Genomic DNA, 8414 nt, shown 5'->3' on the forward strand with positions numbered 1-8414 from the left:
ACTGTTTGAATTATGATTTCCCATTTGTGGCTCGACCTGCTGTCTCTGTGTACTTTCTCATGTTGTGGCTTCAGACAAACAGTGACCTGCAGGGATGTGAGACGACATGTCTCGCTTCTCCTACTGACAGCAACACTGGCTGTTTCTCTCTAGTTTGGCTTCAATTGTTATCACAGAACAGCATTTTCTCATTTTGTGATGCAGCATATTACAGTGTGTGTTTTTAATGTGAAACAATTAAATGAAAAAGTTGTTTTGCAGTGGTGGAGTCCTCCTGTGCCAAAGATGCATGCAACAAGTTTGTTTGTGAAGCACTTTTCAAGAAAGTGAAAGTGTTTTTCATCTGTCTATTTTTTATTCATTATATTTAACCAGGTAGGTCAATTGAGAACCAGTTCTTGTTTACAAAGATCTATTTATAGAGAGATGTAGATAAGTTCAGGATTTTTCAAGTTGGTATTAAAACAATATTGATGTGCCTATAAGTACGTAAGAGTAGGTCCTATAGTCATCATAACTTTTCCTGCTGTCCACACTGACCCTGAAGCATTTCAGCTGGAACATGACTGTGCTGAAAGCAGTGAGGTCCAGGAAACAGATTTATGTGCAATAAGTCACTCCAAAGTTTATCTGAGGCTCAAATGAAGCGTTAGCTGTTGCACTAAGCCAAACTGTTAAACATGCATCTATTTAAGACAGAATTCCCTGATGTCTTTCCCAGGATAGTACTTCCCCGCTGAACTGTGTAGTCATGTGTAGGTTTATCATTAGCTGGTCTTCCTTCTCTTGCGGTTGAGGTAAGTTTCTACTTTGCAGATTTAATAATCCAATAATAATTGGGCAGAGATGGGATTATGAATCTTTAAAACTGTTTCACTATATTGGAAACAGCCAATGTTTCAAAGCATTTCTTGTTCCCAGGCCTTATTAAGGTATGGCCCCACATACTAGATTACTCCAATGCATTAACTATTAACTGACTTATTATAGCCTAATAAAATCTAATTAATAAATTCCATATTCATCAAAATAACATATTGCAGTGTAAAGGCTTCCTTATGAAATGCTACTCCCTGTGCTTGGTTTTGACATTACTTTAATTAGAACAGTCAAAAAAGACAAAAGATTATTACTATTTGAAGTGGCCATGACCCTAATTAGGAATAAACGGGTATAGATAATAAATGAGTACATGAATGAATGAAGAGGCCACAACAACCGGACTAGGGTGGATCTCAGAAGCCCTGAAATGGAATCTTAAGTGTGTCTATCTATGGAATGAGGGGGCAACTCCGGTCCTGGAAGGCACTGCTTATTTTCCAACCATCTCACTGCTGATCACCTGTATCAGGTGTGTTCAGCCAATCAGAAGCTGGATCTGTTCCACGGGAAATGTAAAGGAAAAGAAGACAATGGTGGTCACATGCATGAAGTCCGTGTTTGGTTTAGAATCACACCAGCTTTTCTCCTGTTTACCCCTAATGCATCTGCGCCTTGTGTAGAAAAATTTCCACGTCTGCGTTCGCGTAAGCGACAGTCGAAAGGACCGAGTTGTAGCCACTGACATTCACAGTCACCTGGATTTAACCTTAGGTGTGTTGTGTGGGCCTTATTTCTCAGTGAGAGAGAGGCTGTGAGAGCAGCTCTGCCATCAACAGGTAAACGAACAACTCAACAACAGCAGCGGGTAAGTTCTAATAATATCTAACATGTTTATTTATCGATCAAAATGTGGAAATGTATGTGTTAGACAATGTCTGCTGCAGACTTTTTATTATGTGTTTATACTGTCTAAGTACAGCCAATGGCAGCAGTAATAGTAGTATTGGTAGTTGTAGTAGTAGTAGTACTTTAGTAGTCTATTTTCCAGGGTACTTTCTGCTGAACAGAATTAGTATTTCATCAGTGACAATCTGGATTCATGCTGATGTTTAGGAAGGATCATTTATTGTACTGCCATTCTAACATTGCTAATTTTAACTAAACAAGGTACAGCTAGGGCTGATGGGAATGTCACTAGTTTTACAAATATTTATTTATACTGAACCAAGGTAATGGTCACATTGAAAGAGATCACTGGTTTATTCTAATTTATTCTGAGGGAATAGGATATTTAATCCTAGGTCTGAGTGTTAGACCAGCAGACTAACCTTGCCATTCACTCTTCTTTTTTAGCTCTATTTTGATCTCCCGCAAATTCTGAGGGAAAGATCTGATTATTTCAGTTTACTTGCGTAAGAGGTTTTTTTCAGATCTTATACTGAAAGGTTTTTGTTTATTGATTGTATCTTCTGTAGAATGTAGGTCCATGGCCACAGCAATATTGCTGGTTTGTTTTGTGGTCGTTAGAACAGGAGATTTACGGTCAGCACTGACCCCATGTGATATTTTGTTGTCATTTGTAAAACATATGAACTAGTGGTAGTGTGGTGATGGACTATGGCCCTGAACTTGGCAGTCGATCAAAGAATTCAGCCGATCCATTGTTGACTGACTTGTCCACCTTTTGAGTTGCTTTTGCTCTATGCTTTGGTCTTTATCTATCTGCAATATGAAGGAGCATCCTATCAGTTTTCCAGCATTTGGTTGAATCTGGGCAGAGAGTGTAGCATTATACATTTGTGAATTCATCCTGCTGCTTTTATTCACAGTCAGATCACCAATAAACACCAGCGACCCGGTTCCATTGTGGCCAGACATGTCCATGCCATAACGCTGTCTCCACCATGTGTGACAGGTGATGTGGTCTGTGTTGGATCATGAGCTGTTCCTTTCTCTCTCCATACTTTTCTCTTCCCATCATTCTGGTACAGATTAATCTTGGTTTCATCAGTCCCAAGACTCTTATTTCAGAACTGGGCAGCCTTTTTTAGGTGTTTTCTAGCTATGTCCAATATGGCCCTTCTGTTCTTAAGAGTCACCTGTGATTTGCACCTTGTTGTGAAGCCTCTGTATTTGCATTCATGGAGCCATCTCTTGACTGTAGACTTTAACAATGGCACACCTACCTCTTCGAGTGTTCTTGACTTGGCTAGATGTCGTGAAAGGGTTTTTTCTTCAGCAGTACCAGAGTTCTGCACTCATCCACTTCTTTTAGTTGTCTGCAGTAACAATGTTCCAAGCTCCCAATGTTTTTGCTGTCTACGGTGGTTTTATTGTGGCCATGGCCATGAAACTGCTTGTCAGTCATTTGTCCCATCATTTGTCCCATCATTTGTCCCATCATTTATGAGCCACCATGAATGAGGGTGGGTGTATAAAAATGACTGTAATTCCTAAGTGATGAACGGTACACTTTTGAATGAAGGCTAAAAGTCTTCACCTCACTCACGTACTGAGTGTTTCAAGCTTATCATTGTCCCACTATAGACAAACCGAACTGTATATTTTTTAGTTAACTACTGTGTGAAAGGGCCCCTGGTGGTGGTTTTACTTGTATCAATGTTCTACACATTGGCAGAGACTCTAGTCTGGGAGTTGCTCCAGGCTTGAGCTTTAGTTCCCTCCCAGTTCATTTAGCAGATATTTAGACATTGGAAATTGCCTGCAGGTCAGCTATAGTGCATCAGCCACTAAATATAAACACTTCAAATCGCCTTGGTAGAGTGAGAACTCTCACACACAGCAGAGGTTGCACAGCTATTTAAACAAGTTCTGTGGTAAGAGTAAGATTAAACACTTGCATAGTAGTGCATTCGCCATTAATGAATTAGCTTTGTATGCTATAACGAGGGGAGAGACGCACTATACTTAAAGAAGTGGAGCTGGGGTATGTAATTAATGTAACACTTGGAATTAATGTAGTCCAAGAGAGTCTGCGCAACATAATCTGTTTTTTTTTTTTTTTTTTCTTTCAGCTATTGTGTGAAACATAAGAGAGTAAAATGTTGATCATGCAATACCTGTCACATGGCAGCAGGGTACATTGCACACACATAATGGTGTAACTTCATTAATTATTATTATGAAATATTCCCAACACTAAGACAGGACCAGTCAGTTTCAATTAATTCATTACATTCTGAAGTTTTGAATGTCCATCTCCTTGGCAGAAAGGGACTCCCCATCACACCGCTGGTTATGTTACTAGACGGTAATCATGTTGATACATGTCAGTAAAATGTTTTATCCCAAAATATCTAATTCTCCAGCACAAAAGTCAGTTTTTTTTAAAGGACTTCCTGCATGAAAACAATAGGAAAGAGGGTTGGCTGATTGATCCTTACAAACTCAAATGAATTTTTTTTAAATTAAAAAAGTAAAGGAACACATTCTACACACAATGATGACAGTTTCTACCCCACACTAGAGCTTATTCTTTAATTCAGTTTCTAAGTAGGCATTTATTATACAGTAGTATGGACTATGGTCTGTGCATGCGCAGGGTGAATATTAACACATGCCATATGGCAGTACGAATTATAAATAGTCGCACTGAGAGTGACACTTTCAGCCACTACCACTGTCCTACAGCCTGGCCAGAAAAATGTCTAGTCACTAAAAAAAAAAAAATAGGTCTATTCGCTAAAAAATATGCCATGTCATTACTCCGTACAATTTTGGAAGATTGGTTGATAAATATTTTATGGGTATAACATTTTGTAAACTAACATTTTTTGAAATGCAGCTACACTTTAAATTCTAGCTGCCAGATCCAGGTGCAGATTAAAAGATTAAAACACTTGTTCCTATTAAACCCTCTGATGCACCCAAGCACATTTTTGTCGAACGGACATTAGTGTCCCCATTGACTTTTTTTGAAGGTGCACCAGTTATTAATTTTCTTGTAGAGCTTGCTTTTTAGTTTAGTCTGGCCATTGTTATTTATTTCATCATAGTTATTGCATTGTGGAATTATATTCCATAAACATCAGTCTCTTTATATTTCAAAGTTATTGCAGCTCTCACCAAATACTGTCAGTAAATGAAGAGTGCGAAGCTGGCTTCTACGTTTCCGCAGTTAATCAGGCATCACATGCTTGTAGTCTTCAGTCATGGCAGAGTGTTTGTGCAGAATGGGCAGAATAATGAAAAAAAAAAAATGGAGAAATAATTGGAGCATGATCAAAGTCAATCAGTAAGACAGTAAGACAGCCTCTGGAGAACAGACTGTGCTTAAAAAGTGGGAACAATGGTTTCTCATTTAATTCTCCATCCTCAGTACATTTCCACAGAGGCTTTTTCCACCCTGATCTCTGGAACCTGTCTCCTCAGTCAGGCCACTTCCGAGACAATGCTTTTAACCTTGAGATCTATTATTAATGTAATGTATATGCATATTTGATCTCACAAAAGCGATATTGGGAACATAATTCCATTTTAAACTCAGAACAGCCATCTTATTTAGATAGCTATCAGCTTTAGCAAACTGAGTATCATCTGAAGTCCTTTTGCTAAATTTAATTAGAAAGTAGTTACAGTTATGTCAGATTAAAAGGTGCCCTAAAAATAGAGCATCAGAAATGACTGCATCAGTTATTTAACATAAACACTTACTGGCTGTTACCTGGGGCTGAATCCTTTTTAATTAGCAGTTGGCTGTGTTAATTGCTTAAGAGAATTGATTGTGAATTGAATAACACACTCATCAGGGCGCTCTTGTCATGTACTCCCAACGAGGAAATAGTGGCATTCAGAACAGTCAACTGGGCTAATAATCCATTCAGCTAATGAAGGAACATATGCATCCACCTGACTGGCTCTCTTGTGTCTGTGTGTGTCTGTGCGAGTGAATGATGTTGAAATTACTGAAACAAGGCTGCGTCCCACATGCCTCGCGCATTATCATGGTGTGATTGGCCAAACCCCCGTACAAATTCCCTCAAAGAGATTTTCAGTAAGACTTAAAAACTTTGCCGTAATGCAGTGTGTGTTGGGCCATGTTAATGTGTACGATGAAAGCCTACCTTTCAGATTTTGACATAAACTTGGCTCTTTAATATGTTTAATGGTTGGTTGGTCAGATTAAGAATGTCTGGCCTTTAATCTCCTTATCTCTACCTATCCATGATTCATGTGATTTTTCATAAAGACATTACAAAGATGTCATGGGATTATTTTGAATTTCATACTCCATACAACAATATTTTTTCATGGATACAGCACTTGGTTTAGGTTAGAGAAAGACTGAGGTCTTGTATAGAAAAAGCATTAATATACATTGATCCCTAACTATGATCTTTCCCTCAACTTAATAATGTTGCTTTTGTAATCTAAACCTCATCAGGATGGAGACAAGATGCAAACCCTGGTCTCTGCTGTGACAGTCATGCACTTTGCCTAAAACACCCCACGGGGACTGACTGCTTCATTCAGTTAGTGTTGCATATGAACACACTCTAGTCAGCTTTTATGATGCAACCATTACAGAACATCTGGGAGACAGGGCCATTAACAGTCAGGATACACTCAGAACTCAGGAACTGATATTGCAGTTCACATGGACATGTCTTAGTTCCTAATCCGTCATTATTTTCATTCTTAACAATGACACAATGTGATTGTATCTCCAGTCAGGTCTTGTTTCAACTACAATAAATAGAAAGAGAATAAGACTAATTATTCTTGGACATGTGTTTATCACATCTGCAGAGTAAACACTGCATAAACATTATTGATTGGCTGATCAGTGAGATTAATTGTCAGCATGCTGACATTAGACTACTAGTGGTAAGCATGTGAATAAATATATAGCCTCTTTTTGCATCAAAATCTTAATAAACAAACCAAGATAATCCTTACACATCTTCTGTCTACTCATGCAACAGGTTGTAAGTTTGCATATTATATGACATGTTATTTGAAACTACTCAAGATCCAAAACTCTCAAGAACGGAGATCTAAACTCAATCACTCCAGTGCAAATTAAAAACATGTTAAATTTAAAATTTCATTTAAATTAAAATTGAAAAATGAATAATAAAAGAAACTGCAAATGCAAGAAAAACACATACAGTCATAACGTGGGGACACGTTAGGGAATGTGTGTGTGTGCGTGCGTGTGTGTGCTCAACAGTAAAATGTTTTGTGACAAACAGTGAAAGATACTACCTGCAGGGGAAGACCTGCGCCAAAGTGCAATGAAACTGAGGACGCCTTTAGAGAAGAGCCTCTACAGCTGCAATCATTTGTTATCTGGCTTATCCATCTCTAAGAAATTTACTTGGTGCAAGTTCCATTATGGGAAAAAAGTCACCTGGGCAGATTACTGTGTGGCCTTCATGCTATACAGCACTAAGAGGCGGCACAGATCAGATAAAACCGCTTGGTAGTGCAGTAACAGACCAGTGTCTGTGTGTTGTCATACCAGATGTTAAGTTCTGATTCAATAACACATGGCCTTTATCAGTATCACTCCAGGGAAATATATATTTACCAGCTTTTTATTTCTCATATTGCATAGTGCAAGTGAGTAAACAAAATTGAGTGTGACATGGCTCTCAGTCCCTGAAAGAAATTAGAATGAGGATGTTAATATTATCACCAGGAAGAGTATTTAGGGTGAAATCGTCTTTACCACCGTCTCTCGTCTCTGTCCCACAACAGACTGTCATGCTCTGCTTGTGCCATCTAGTGGTGAGATATCTCATTTGATATGACTGTAATAATGTCTTCTCTATACCTCTGAGACCATTATGAAAAGGCCATGTAGATCCATGTGAGGGTCAGTGTGGGAATAAAAACATAGTTTAACTTTAATGAAGACAAAATCTGAAATTCAGTGTCAATTGATAAAGGGTGATACCCACTAAAACGAAGATGAGGATGTTGTCGATAGATTTTCTATCATGTTTTATGGCCAAAAGTATGTAGACATTTAAATATCTAGACATATACAGGTCTGTCTATAGCCTGGAGCTTTAATCTTCTATAGCCTTCACACTTCTCTAAAAGCTTTCCATAGTATTTTGGAACCAGGCTTTAGGGATTTGCATATGTTCAGCCACGAGATCATTAGCAAGGTGGCCCACTGATAATGGCCTGGCTCACGAGAAAAATTTGTTTCCTCCTAATTAAGCCAGTTAGACAATTAATAAACAAATATTTCTGTATGAAATATAGTCAGTATGAAGTTTGTATCACATGTGTTTACTGAGTCAAAGACACAAACCTGTTGACATAATGTCTACATATTTTTGACCAACTGCGGATATGCAAACATGTTAGTGCTTCCAGGAAGTTGAACATATCCCATGTACACATTTAGTCCAGTTGATAACAGTGCTGAGGTATGTTAAACATCATCTTTGTTTTCCAGCTGTCTCTGCCACTGCTGGAAGATCCCAATTCACCTTGTCTTCGCCCACTCTATCCTCATCTGAGATGGTTTCTCCCAGCTCCCGATTGGCTGAACACACCTTGATCCAATTGTTGGAAAACAAACATGACAATGGCCTCCGAGACCCAGGTTGGGC

The sequence above is a fragment of the Mastacembelus armatus genome, chromosome 8 (genome assembly GCF_900324485.2).
Source record: "Mastacembelus armatus chromosome 8, fMasArm1.2, whole genome shotgun sequence".
Lineage (NCBI taxonomy): Eukaryota > Metazoa > Chordata > Actinopteri > Synbranchiformes > Mastacembelidae > Mastacembelus > Mastacembelus armatus.